Raw genomic sequence first — 14,427 nt, forward strand, 5'->3', positions numbered from 1 at the left:
TAGCATGCATGAAACCCTGGGTTCTATTCCTCAGTACCACATACACAGAAAAAGTCAGAAATGGTGCTGTGACTCAAGTGGTAGAGTGCTAGCCTTGAGCAAAGGAAGCTCAGGGACAGTGCCCAGACCCTGACCTCAAGCTCCAGGACTGGCCAAAAAAAAAAAAAGAATTCAATGCAGGCCTGGTATGGGTGGCTCATGACTATAATCCTAAACTACTGAGGAGGCTAAGATTTGAGAATGGAAATTCAAAGCCAGCTGACAAAAAAGTCCAAATAACTATCAAAAAGCTGGAAATGGAGCTATGACTCAAAGTGGTAGAGCATCAGTACTGAGCATAGAGCCTAGACTGTGAGTTTAAGCCCAAGAACCAGCCAAAAAAATCAGAATACACACACACACACACACACACACACACACACACACACACACACACACACACACCCTAAGAATGAGGAAAGGCGTAAGGGAGGGATGGTTGAGAATGTTGAAAAGATGCACTGTATTCATAAACTGCTTTGTTAAATGGCAACTCCTTTGTACAACTACTTAAATTTGAGAGAGAGAGCGCGCAAGAGAATGAGCAAGCGCAAGCGCAAGCATGAGAGCAAGCACTGGACACTGGTGGCTCTTGCCTATAATCCTAGCTAATCAGGAGGCTGAGATCTGAGGATCAATGGAAGGTCTATAACACATTATCTCCAATAAATTACTAAAAAACTGTGGCTCATGAGTGGATCCAAAAAATGTGGTACTTATACCCAATAAAATTTTACACAGCCATTAGAAAGAATAATATTACATCATTTGTAGGTAAATGGCTAGACCTAGAACAAATCATGCTGAGTGAGGTAAGCCAATCTCAGAGCATGTTTTCTCTCATATGCAGAAACTAGATCTAATAAATTATACAGGACTCTAGACATTCACACACAGTGAAACCAAAGGAAGGTACTCTTAGAAGAACACAAAGGCACAATCCCTATGTGCATCTGATCATATAAAATAGTATTTTTCACCAGGCACTGGTGGCTCACACCTATAATCCTAGCTACTCAGATGACTGAGATCTGAGGGTCGTGGTTCAAAGCCAGCACGGGCATTAAAGTTTCTGAGACTCTTATCTCCAATAAACTACTCAAAGAAAGCAGAAGTAGCACTGTGGCCCAAATGGTAGAGCACAAATAGCTCAATGACAGAGCCCAGGCCCTGAGTTCAAACCCCAGGACTGGAAACAAATAGTTTTCAAAATCAATTCCAAGAAAGGGAAACAAGAGCATTTCTCCTCATTGCTGTTTTTCTTTTTGTCTTGTTCATCTACCTATCTTTGGGAGGGTAAAGGGGGGACAAAGAAATTGAGGGACAAAGGGTGAGCAAGTGCAGCATAGGCACTCACTAGACACTATGTTAAAAATGAACTTTACATGCTGGGAATGTGGCTTAGTGGTAGAGTAATTGCCTAGCATGCCTGAAGCCCTGAGTTTGATTCCCCGGTACCATATAAACAGAAAAAGCTGGAAGTGGTGCTGTGGCTGAAGTGGTAGAGTGCTAGCCTTGAGCAAAAGAAGTTCAGGGACAGTGCCCAGACCTTGAGTTCAAGCCCCAGGACTGGCAAAAAATAAACTATACAACTTGTGGGTGTGGATGGAAGGGAAAAACTGAGACCAAAAGAAAGGGTGACATTGTCCAAAAAGAAACATACTTGTTACCTGATTTGTGTAACTGTAACACCTCTGTACATCACCTTCATATTAAGAAAAAAAATTATGCCGGGGGCTTGTGGCTCACACCTGTAATCCTAGCTATTCTAGAGGCTGAGATCTGAGGATTGCGGTTCAAAGCCAGCTTGGACACGAAAGTCCAGAAGACTCTTCTCTCCAATAAACCACTCAGAAAACCAGAAGTGGCACTGTGGCTCAAGTGGTAGAGCAGTAGCCTTGAGCTGTAGAGCTCAGGGACAGCGCCCAGGCCCAGACTTCAAGCCCCATGGCTGACAAGAAAAGAAAAAAGAAAAAAATTAAGCTTCAGCTCAGCCAGGTGCTAGTGGCTCACACCTGTAATCCTAGCTACTCGAGAAGCTGAGATCTGATGATTGCGGTTCATAGCCAGCCCAGTCCATGAGACTCTTATCTCCAACTAATCACCAAAAAAGCCAAAATTGGCATTGTGGCTCAAGTAGTAGACTGCTATCCTTGAGCACAAAAGCTCAAGGACAGCACCCAGGCCTTGAGTTCAAGCCCCAGAGCAAATAAAAAAAGAAATCAAAATATTCACAAGTCTAATAATAGATTATTAAATATGATTCAGTCTTATAATTAATTGCCATGACTATTAAGAATGGTAAGCCCGGGCTGGGAAGGTGGCTCAGTGGTAGAGCGCTTGCCTTGCATGCATGAGGCCCTGGGTTCGATCCTCAGCACCACATAAGCAGGGGAAAAAAAGCCAGAAGTGGCGCTGTGGCTCAAGTGGTAGAGCGCTCGCCTTGAGCTGAAGAGCTGAGGGACAGCGCCCAGGCCTGGAGTTCAGGCCCACAACTGGACCCAAAAAAAGAAAAAAGAAAAAAAGAATGGTAAGCCCACTACTAGTGGCTTACACTTGTAATCCCAGCCTACTCAGGACTCTGAGATCTGGAAGATCACAATCTGAAGCCAGTCTGTACAGAAAAGTCCAAGAGACTCCAACTCTAAAAGAAATAAGCTACGCTGTTCTGGTGCTGGTGGCTCACACCTGCAATCCTAGCTACTCAGGAGGCTGAGATGTGAGGATTAAGTTTGACACCCATCTAGACAGATGGGTGTCAAACCCTACTTTCAGCAAAAGGCTGAAAAAAAAAGACAAGCAAGAGTACAATGCCATTAGTTCTAGTCGCAAGCAAAGAAGAAGGGAAAGGGAGGGAATGGGAGTGGGAGTGGGAAGGAGTACAGGGAAAGAAAGAAAAAGGTAATGGGAAAGGGGGGAGGGAAAGGAAATGGGAAGAGAAACTGAAAAGGAAGGGAAAAGGAAGAAGAGGAAAGGAGAAAAGGGGAAGGGGAAATGGAAGAGAAATGGAAGGGAAGGGGAAGAAGAGAAAGGAAAGAGAAGGGAGAATGGAAGAGAAGGGAGGAAAGGGAAGAAAATGGAAAGGGAAGAAAAGAAGGAAATGGGAGAGAAGGGAAAGAGGGAGGGAAAGAAAAGGGAAGTAGAAGGGAAGGGGAAGGAGAACAAAAGGCAAGGGAAGGGGGGAAGGGAAGGGAAGGAGAACAGGATAAGGATAAGGGGAAGAGGAAGGGAAAGGGAAAGGAGAAGGAAAGGAGGAGAAGGGAAAGGAGAAGGAAAGGAGGAGAAGGGAAAGGAGAAGGAAAGGAGAAGGAAAGGGAAGGGGAGAGAAAGGAAATGGGAGAGGAAGAGCAAGAGAAGATAATGGAACGGGAAGGGAAATGGAAAGGGAAGAGAATGGAAGGGGAAGAGAAGGGGGAAAGGGAAGGTTAAGGGAAGGGAAAGGGAATGGGAAAAAGGTAAGAGAAAGGGAGAGAAAAGGGAGGAAAGGGAAAGCGAGCAAAAGGCAGATGAAGGGGGAGGGAAAGGGAAGGAAAGGAGAACAGAGAGGGAAGGGGAAGAAGATGAAGTAGAAGAGGAAGAGACCAGGACATGGAAGAGGAGGAAGGAGGGAAAGGAGGAAGGAGGGAAAGAAGGAAGGAGGAAAAGAAGGGAAAGAGAAGGGGGAGCAGGAAAGGGGAGAAAAGAGGAAGGGAGAAGGCCAGAGAGGGGAAGGAGAAGGGGATAAGAAATGGGAACTGTAGGGGAATGGAAGAGGAAACAGAAGAGGACAGGAAAGGAAAAGGAAAGGGATAGAAAGGGAAGGGCAAAGAAGAGGAAGGAAAGGGAGAGGAGAAAAGGGGAAGGAAAAAAGAAGGGGAAGGGGAGGGGAAAAAGGAAAGGAAGGAGAATGGAAAGGGAAGGAGGGGAGGGAAGAGGAAAAGAAGGGGAAGGGACAGAGAAGGGAAAACAAAAAGGGGAATGAAAGGGAAGGGAAAGAGGAATGAGTAAGTAAGGAAAGGAGAAAAGAAAGGGAAAGGAAAATGGAAGCAGAAGGGAGGAGAGGGAAAGGAGGAGAGGAAGAGGAAGGGGAGTGGACGGGAGGAAAAGGGGATGGGAAGTGGAAGAGTCAGGATGGGAAATGGATAGAGGGCAAAGCAAAAGAGAAAGGAACATGGCAAAGGGGGAAAGCAGGGGGAGGGAACAGGGAGGAGGAGGAGAAGGGGAAGGAAAGGGGGAGGGGAGGGAGGAGAATGGGAAGGGGAAGAGGAACCGAAAGAGAAAGGAAAAGGGAAGGAAAGGGAGTGGGAAGAGGAAGAGAAGGAGGAAGGACAGTGAAGGGGAAAGAAGGGGAATGAAATGGAAGGGAAAAGGGAAAGAGATTCGAAAGGGAAGGGGAGAGAAGAAGGAAGGGGAAGGGAGGGAACATGTCAGGCTGGAAGTGTTATTAAAAGCTCTGAATTAAAGTTCCAGTGTTTCACACAAAAAAATTAAAAATGGTAGCAGCAAACTACCTATTCTAACAAATGATATTTATTATCACAGTATATTGAGAAAATCTTTAAAAAACATATGGGCTGGGAAGGTGGCTCAGTGGTAGAGCGCTTGCCTTGCATGCATGAGGCCCTGGGTTCGATTCCTCAGCACCACATAAGCAAAAAGAAAAAAGCCGGAAGTGGCACTGTGGCTCAAGTGGTAGAGCGCTAGCCTTGAGCTGAAGAGCTGAGGGACAATGCTCAGGCCCAGAGTTCAAGCCCCATGACCGACCAAAAAAAAAAAAAAGAGTCTCATGGATTTTCCTGCCCAGGCTGACTTTGAACCTCAATCCTCAGATCTCAGCCTCCCGAGTAGCTAGGATTACAGGCATGAGCCACCAGTGCCCGGCTCCTAAATTCTTTTCTGCCCCTAATTTGGATGAACTAAGAATTTAAGAATTCTGATTTTTTGCCAAGTCCTTCCGTTTCCTAACAATTAGGGTGGTGCCATTCTTTCTGATGGAAGCATAGATTCCATTGTGTATATGTACCACATTTTCTTGATTCATTCATCTACAGAGGGGCATCTGGGTTGGTTCCATATCTTGTCTATGGTAAATAATGCTGCGATGAACATGGTCATACTGGTGGCTTTAGTGTGGTCTTGTAAAATCATATTAAATAAGCCAGACCCAAAGAAATATAGGTCTCATGGTTTCCCTCATTTGCAATATTAGTATACATCTAGGATAATTTTATCAGATGAGCAGAAAAGCTCAAAAGCTATATACATGACCATATAAGATGATGCTAAGTGAAATGAACCCCAAGATACAGACACAAGGTCTTTCTTTGTTGTTGGTAATGTTCATGTCATTTTTTTGTTTCCTTTGTATGTTCTTCCCCCTATGGTATATCCCCTCTTGTCACTATACTTGATTTTGGTACTCTGCATCTTGTATATACATTTTTCTAATTCAGGGAGAGAAAAGGGAATAACAAAATGCAAAAACAAGGACACAGGATGACCCATTGCAACAAGGATATCCACAGGACAGTATATTGGAAATGAACTTTACAACTATGGGTGGGGGGGGAGAGGGAGGTGAGAAAGGGAAGGGGTAACAAGACTCGACAAGAAATGTATTCATTAAGGGTGTGGAGTGTAGTTGTGGAGATGGGAGGGAAGGGATGGTAGGGAAAAAAACAAAGGAGGAGGCAACAATGCTTGATAGGAAATGTACTCATTACCTTGCTCATGTAATTGTAACCCCTCTGTACAGTATTTTCACAATTAAAAACTTATTTAAAAAAAAGAAACGTACGCATTGCCTTACTCATGTAACTGTAACCCCTCTATACAGCATTTTGACAATAAAATGTTTTGTCTTTTAAAAAAAGGAATTCTCTGGTTAAACAACTGCCATCACAATTGACCTGTCACCTACTCTACCTCCTTCAGGAGGCTGTCCCTGCCAATCTCATCCCTCTTATTACCGATACCTCCTTCCTTCTTTACTAAAAGGAAGTGAACCTGTGTGTGAAGCAATACACTAGGTATGCAGATACGTGCCAACCAGGAATCCATTATGTAAACTGAATACGGCTGGGACCTCAGGTACTGAGAGGGAAAAAGCAGCTTTTGCTGGGCGCTGGTGGCTCACGCCTGTAATCCTAGCTACTCAGGAGGCTGAGATCTGAGGATTGTGGTTCAAAGCCAGCCCAGGCAGGAATGTCCGAGAGACTCTCATCTCCAATTAGCTGCCAGAAAAACGGTAGTGGCACTGTGACTCAACAGGTAGAGTGCTAGTCTTGAGCTGAAGAGCCCAGGGACAGCACCCAGGCCCAGAGTTCAAGCCCCATCACCACCAACAACAACAAAAAGAAAGAAATGGAGGGAGGAAGAGTAAACAAATGCAGTCATGGTACTCAGTAGACACTATGGAAAATGAACTAATGCAATTTGTACGCATAAATGGCAGGGGAAAACTGGGCAAAAGTGAAGGAAGGCGTGACATTGTCCAAAAAAATAGTGCTTATTTACTTGACTTATGAAATGGTAACCCCTCTGTACACACCTTAATAATAACAGTAAAAAAATTAAAATATTGCTGACTTTATTTTTGTCGGTCATGGGGCTTGAACTCTGGGCCTGGGGGCTGTCCCTGAGCTCATCAGCTCAATGCGAGCGCTCTACCACTTGAGCCACAGCGCCACTTCCAGTTTTCTGGTGGTTAATTGGAGATTAGAGTCTCAAGACTTTCCTGCACGGAGGACTGGCTTAGAATCTCGATCCTCAGATCTCAGTCTCTTGAATAGCTAGAATTACAGGCATTAGCCACCAACACCCAGCAGTATTGCTGACTTTTAAAAATAACAGCTCAGAGTCAGTCACAGTGGCTCATACCTTAATTCTAGCTACTCAGGAGGCAAAGATTAGGTACATGGCCTAATCAAAACTAGCCTGGGTAGGGCTGGGAAGGTAGTTCAGTGGTAGAGTGCTTGCCTTGCATGCATGAGGCCCTGGGTTCGATAAACAGTAAGAGCCGGAAGTGGCACTGTGGCTCCAGTAGTAGAGCGCTACCCTTGAGCTGAAGAGCTGAGGGACAGCGCCCAGGCCCAGAGTTCAAGCCCCACGACTGACCAATAAATAAACAAATAAATAAATAACAAAACGAGCCTGGGCAGAACGTTTGCAAGACTCCTTCTCAACCAATACAAAGCTAAGCATAGTGTCGGCATATGACAGAAATGTATGTATGATGACAGGCATACATTGTCTGTCATCCCAGCTGCATGGAAAATGTAAATAGCAGGATCACAGTCCAGGCCAGCCCAGACACAAATGGGAACCCATATCTGAAAAATAACCAACATAGCTAGGCGATGGTGACACATCTGTGATCCTTAAGAGTTTAAGGATTGCAGTTGTAGGCCAGCCTGGGCAGAAAAGTTAACAAGACCCTTTGTTAATGGAGAATGTCACAGTGGCACATGTCTGGTATCTTTGCTAGGATGGGTAGCCTAAAATAGATGGATTGTACCCAGTCATATGCCTGTTTAGGAATCAAGATTATGTCAAAAATTAACCAGCAAGGTAGCTAATGCTTGTAATCCTAGCTCAGGAGGCTGAAATATGAGGCTCACAGCGAAGCCAGGCCAGATAGGAAAAGTCCAAGAGACATCTACAATTAACCACAAAAAGCTGAAGTGGAGTCTTTGGGAAAGTAAGGGGGCACTGAAATGGAGGCACAAGGGGTGAACAAATGCAGCTACTATGTTGAAAATAAACTATACAATCTGTGAGTGGGTATGGGAGGGAAAAACTGGGAGAGAGCAAGGGAAGGGGTAATAATGTCCAAAAAGGGCTGGGAAGATGGCTCAGTGGTAGAGTGCTTGCCTTGCATGCATGAGGCCCTGGGTTCAATTCCTCAGCACCACATAAACAGAAAAAGCGGGAAGTAGTGCTGGGGCTCAAAGTGGTAGAGTGCTAGCCTTAAGCTGAAGAGCTGAGGGTATAGTGCCTGGGCCCAGAGTTCAGGCCCCACAACCAACAAAAATAATAATAATAATAATAATGTCCAAAAAGAAATATACTCTTGCCAGATGATGGTGGCTCACGCCTGTAATCCTAGATACTGAGGAGGCTAAGATCTGAGGAACGAAGTTCAAAGCCAGCAGAAAAGTCTGTGAGGCTCTTATCTACAATTACCTACCAGAAAACCAGAAGTGGCACTGTGGCTCAAAGTGGTAGAGTGCTAGCCTTGAGCAAAAAGAGCTCACTGACAGTGCCCAGGCCCTGAGTTCAAACCCACAGCTGACAACAAAACAAAAAAGATGCTCTTTACTTGACATACATAACTGTAACTGCTCTATACATCACCTTTATAGTGATAAAAAAAATTAAAGCCCAAGTGGATCTGTAGCTCAAGTGGTAGACTACTAATCTTGAGCAAAAAAGCTCAGGGACGGTGTCCAGGCACCAAGTTCAAGCCCATTACCAGGACAAAAAAATAAATAACCAGCAAACCTGTGTGCCAATAGCTTACACCTGTAATCTCAGCTACTCAGGAGGCTAACATCTTAGAATCACATTTTGGAGCCAGCTTGGGCAGACAAATCCAAAACTTTTATCTCCAACTAACTAGCAAAAAGCTGGAAATGGAAACCTGGCTCAAGTGTTAGAGCACCAGCCATAAGCAGAAAAAGTGAGAGGGCCTGAGTTCAAGCCCCAATACCAGCAAAAGGAAAAAAGGGGAAAAAAACATCAAAATGAGAATGAGAGCTGGCAAGTTTGAGGCTCTAAGTTCAAACCAGAACTAACAAAAACATAAAACATAGACGATCACCAGTGGCTCATGCCTGCAATCCTACTCAAGAGGCTGAGGTCTGACTATCACAGTTCCAAGCTAGCCTAGGCAAGAAAGTCTATGAGACTCTTATCTCCACTAAACTACCTCCCCAAAAAAAGCCAGAAGTGGGACTCAAATGGCAAAGCACTAGCCTTGAGCAAAAAAGTTCAGGGACAGCACCTAGGCCCTGAGTTCAAGCCCCAAGACTGGCACAAAAATAAACAGGGCTAGGAAGGTGCCTCAGTAATAGCATGCTTGCCTGGCATGCATGAGGCCCTGGGTTCGATTCCTCAGCACCACATAAGCAGAAAAAGCTAGAAGTAGCACTGTGGCTCAAGTGGTAGAGTGCTAGCCTTGAGGTGAAGAGCTGAAGGACAGCACCCAGGCCAAGAGTTCAGTCCCCACGACCAACAAATTAACTAATTAAAATAAAATAACCAAAGCAAGCCAGGTATCGATGGCTAATACCTGTATTCCTAACTACTTAAGGGGCTGAGATCTGAGGATCACAGTTTGAAGCCAGCCAAAGCAGGAAAATCTGTGGGACTCTTATCTCCAATTAACTACCAAAGAGCTAGAAGTGGAGGTATGGCTCAAGTGGTAGAGCAGAGAAGCTCAGGGACAGGCCCTGAGTTCAAGTCCCAAGACTTGCTCACTCTCACACTCACACACAAACACACACACAGAATGCACACACAGAGAATGCATGCATGCACACACACACACACACACACACACACACACACACACATACAGAATGCCCAGGGACAGCATTCAGGCCCTCAGTTCAAGCTCCAAGACCAGCACACCAAAAAAAGAAAGCAGCAGCCAGGGGCTGGTGGCTCACACCTATAATCCTAGCTACTCAGGAGGCTGAGATCTGAGGATCATGGTTCAAAGCCAGTCTAGAAGGAAAAGATCTGTGATATTCTTATCACCAAAAAGCCACCAGAAAACCAGAAATGGAGCTGTGGCTCAAAGTGGCAGAATGCTATCCTTCAGCAAAAAGAGCTCAGAGACAGCATCCAGGTCCTGAGTTCACAACCTACAACCAGAAAAATAAGTAAATAAACCTTCGGCCTGACAAGTACAAGGCCCTGGGTTCAAACCCTAGTACTGACATACAATTTTTGTTAATCTTTAAAAGTCCTAGCTGCCTTGGATCTTTCTATGCCATGACTTAAGGCCATAGCTTGCCCTTGGATCATCTTTCTCTACTCCATGACATCACTCTGATTCTCTTCCTACTCTAGGCTGTTCATTTCAGGGCCTCGTTTTTAAACACTGCTATCACCTATGATTCTGGCTTTACCCTTGTTCTCATTTAAACATTGTCTCTCTAAATGATCTTACCTTAACTCATAGTTTCTACTAAGATCTACTTTCATCAATGCCTAGATAATAGGTCCAAATCTCTATCCTGAGACAGTCCTATACGTGATGAACAGGAGACAAGTCTTTGTAGAAGCTCTACTTGGGATTATCACACTTTGTGATCTGAAAGTCAACATATCTAAATAGAAATCTTAATTCTAACCTCCCATTCATCAGTTTTCTTTTGTATTCTCCATCTCATCAAGACCTATTCTAGGTGCCTCCTTATCCTGTCTCTTAACCTACTTTTCAGTTGTACCAAGTCTGCCATATGAAATGTTCACTTATTAAAGACAGCAAAATATTCACAAGATGAAATTCAGATCAAACTGCTGTTAGTACTCCATTAGGCAAAAACTATGTAATTGTGGATTTAGGGCATGACTCAAGAGTAGAGTATATGCCTAACAAAATCAAGGCCCTGAATTCAAGCCCCAGTACCACAAAAGGAAGCTCACATCTGTAATCCTATTTGAGAGGCTGAGATCTGAGGATGACAGTTCAAAGCCAGTCCAGACAAAAATGTCTGGGAGACTCATCTCCAACCAAAAAGCAGGAAGTAGAGCTGTGACTCAACTAGTACAGTGCTAGCCTTGAGAACAAAAGCTGAGGGAAGTACCCAGGCACCAAGTTGAAGCCCCGCAACTGGCACACATAAAAGGAAAAAAAACTATGTAATTATCAGCAAAGTGTGATGCTATGCACCTGTAGTTCCAGCTACTTGGGAAAGCAAGTCGGGAAGCTCACTCAATTTCAAGAGTTTGGGGTCAATTTCAGTGACAAAGCAAGCCTGCATATTTAAAAAAAACACAACTTTTTGAGAGTATAAATTTGAAATAGATTGTTTGCACCTATGAAACTATGAACTAGGAAACTCTTTGAAATTGTCCTGAGAAGAGGAAGAGGAGGAGGGAAAAGGAAAAGAGGAGAGGGGCGAGAAGAAGAAGCTATTAATTTTGTGTATCTGAATTACTTTCAGAGGAGTAAAATCAATGAGCTTACAAGTTTCCAAGTGAAATAAGATACATGCACAAAAATATATGCCAAAGCCGGGCGCCGGTGCCTCACGCCTGTAATCCTAGCTACTCAGGAGGCGGTTCAAAGCCAGCCCGGGCAGGGAAGTCCGTGAGACTCTTATCTCCAATAAACCACTAGAAAACTGGAAGTGGCACTGTGGCTCAAGCGATATAGCACTTGCCTTGAGCTGAAGAGCTGAGGGACAGTGCCCAAGCCAAGACTTCAAGCCCCCATGACCGACAAAAAAAAAAAAAGCCAAAAACAAAAGGAACCTCATGGGCTGGGAAGGTGGCTCAGTGGTAGAATGCTTGCCTTGCATGCATGAGGCCCTGGGTTAGATTCCTCAGCACCACATAAGCAAAAAGAAAAAAGCCAGAAGTGGCGCTGTGGCTCAAGTGGTAGAGTGCTAGCCTTGAGCTGAAGAGCTGAGGGACAGCGCCCAGGCCCAGAGTTCAGGCCCACGACCGGACAAAACAAAAAAAAAAAAAAGGAACCTCATGCAAGTCTTGCCTTGAATAACTAAACATTCTAGTTAGTAAAAGACTACCAATATGATAATAACCACCACTTTTCAAAAAAATTTTGTGCCAGTTCTATGGCTTGAACTAGGGGCCTGGGTGCTGTCCCTGAGCTTTTGTGCTCAAGGCTAGCACTCTACCACTTAGGACACAGCTCTACCTCTGGCTTTTTTGGTGATCAATTGAAGATTAAGAGTGAGGCTTGAGCTGGAAAGGTGGCTCAGTGATACAGTGCTTGCCTTGCATGCATGAGGCCCTGGGTTCAATTCCTTAGCATCACATAAGCAGAAAATGCCAGAAGTGGCACTGTGGTTCAAGTAGCAGAATGCTAGCCTTGAGCTGAAGAGCTGAGGGACAGTGCCTAGGCCCAGAGTTCAGGCCCCACAACCAAACAAACAAAAAAAAGTGAGGTTGACTGGACACTGGTGGCTCACGCCTGTAATCCTAGCTGCTCAGGAGACTGAGATCTGAGGATTGTAGTTCAAAGCCAACCCAGATAAGAAAGTCTGTGAGACACTTATGTCCAATTAACCACCAGAAAACCGGTAGTGGCGCTGTGGCTCAAGTGGTAGAGTGCTAGCCTTGAGCTAAAGAGCTCAGGGACAGCCTCCAGGCCCAGAGTTCAAGTCCCATAACCAACAAAAAAAAGAGTGAGACTGGCCTTGAACCATGATCCTCAGATCTTCCCCTGAGAAGCTAGGATTACAGGCGTGAGTCATGGGTACCCTGCTTCAAAATAATTTAGAATAAAATGAAAAACTGGAAAATGCCCACGTAATTTGGGGGCATGATTGGACACTGTCAAAAAAAATGTACTCATTACCCAACTTATGAAATGGTAACCCTTCTATACAACAACCTTAATAACAATAAAACTGTATGTTAAAGAAAACAAACTGGATGAAAATTTTATTCCACTACTTTCTTAAGAGTCGTAGTTACCAATTATCACCCTGGCTTGCAAATATATGTCTCATCTAATGAAGAATTAATACAGAAGGCTGGACATAGCATATATATACTTGAGATAGACTGCTTTGGCTTTAATATTAGTTTCACAATGCCTAACATCTTTTTTTTTCTCTTGGTGCCAGTACTGGGGCTTGAACTCAGGGCCTGGGCACTGTCCCTGAGCTTTTGTGCTCAAGATCAGCACTCTACCATTTGGGCCACAGCTCCACTTCTGAGTTTGTGCTTTTCCAGTCCTGGGACTTGAACGCTAGGCCTGGGCACTGTCCCTGAGTTTCTTTCGCTGATGGTGAATGCTCTACCACTTGAGCCACAGCACCACTTTGGGTATGTTATTGGGGATGTGTCTCATGGAGTTTCCTGCCTGGACTGGCTTTGAACCATGATCCTCAGATCTCAGCCTCCTGGGTAGCTAGGATGACAGGCATGAGACACCAGTGCCTGGCTTAAAATTCCTTATCTTGTACTTCATGTTAAAGTGATCTCTATTCAACAGTTACCACTGTCTGGGTAAAGTCTCCAATAGCTAATATTCATCTTTCTGAAAAATACTATACCTCAAAGAAAATTTAAAAAGGACACAAGCGCTGGAAGTGTAGTTCAGTAGTAGAATATATGTTTAGCATGTACAAGGCACAGGGTTCAATCCTGAATACAAAAAAAATAAACAAAAAGGAGATACTATACTTTTCTGACACAAAGTCTTTTAATATATCTGCATGAGAACGTGTATTTACTCAAAAACCCAAAACCAGGTTCCAGATACTTACTATGGTAGAAATATAACAAGGCAATGAAGTGCAACATCGGGGTGAGTAAATTTTGAGTCAAAACAATCCCCAAAATAGCTGAGCACCAGTGGCTCATATCTGTAATCCTAGCTACTTAGGATGCCAAGACCTAGAGCATCAGAGTTCAAAGCCAGCTCAGGCAGCAAAGTTGACTTCTTTCCAATTAATTAGCAAAAAAATGCCCTACTGGAGTTATGGCTCAAGTGCCAAGAGTGCCAGCCATGAGAAAGAAATCCAAGAGAGAAAACAAGGCCCTGAGTTCAAACTCAAGTGGGAAATATAAATCAAGGTGAACATCTTTTTGTGAGGAATTTAGAAAAGGGGAAAAAAGAAAGAAAGAAAAGGAGGTGTACACTGAATGGACAGGTAAAGATGCAGATGTGGACATCCACAGCATGTGTCTGCATGTGGGCTAAGTATAAAAGAAAGAGAACTGAGACAGAAAGCCAAGACAAAGAGGACAAGGAATGATCCTTTGGACTTTCTTTCCTGGTCACCAGACACAGCCCTATGGATGCTCTTGGGCTGCGAGAGAAATCCATGTGTTATAACCAAGAATCCTACCTGATAGTTTTAGAAGAGAAGTACCTTACAATTCTGTAAACCTTTTTGGCCTTCTCTCTGCATCTGTAAAAGAGTACTGTACATTATGTTGAGTCATAAAATTCTCATTTATTCCCTTCTACTTTGTATCTTGCAGATAATATACAATATGCCTTATAGATATATGCAAAGCAAATAAACTCTAACTACTTTTAAAGTTTCACCAATGCATTTGTGAAGCTTATTTGATCTATAGCAACTTCTGAAACTACCTTGTGATAGCTAGTTAAAAATGATTGTGGTCTTAAAGAGGGTTGTGGTGAAAAGTGCCTTTTCTAGAGAGGAAAGAAAGCTATCTCCCAAGTTAAAGGGT

At 44.0% G+C, this 14,427-nt stretch overlaps 1 protein-coding gene across 1 annotated transcript in view; it reads right to left on the minus strand.

The window, feature by feature from the left end:
* Klhl15 (kelch-like family member 15) overlaps positions 1–14,147 on the minus strand; it is a 40,332-nt gene extending 26,185 nt beyond the window's left edge. Inside the window, exon 1 of the mRNA XM_013026544.1 lies at positions 14,076–14,147. The gene's annotated coding sequence lies outside the window, so the exon portion shown is untranslated. The remainder of the gene's footprint in view (positions 1–14,075) is intronic.
* Between the last annotated feature and the right edge of the window lie 280 nt (positions 14,148–14,427).

This window comes from Dipodomys ordii, unplaced genomic scaffold (assembly GCF_000151885.1).
Source record: "Dipodomys ordii isolate 6190 unplaced genomic scaffold, Dord_2.0 Scaffold94, whole genome shotgun sequence".
Taxonomy (NCBI): Eukaryota; Metazoa; Chordata; class Mammalia; order Rodentia; family Heteromyidae; genus Dipodomys; species Dipodomys ordii.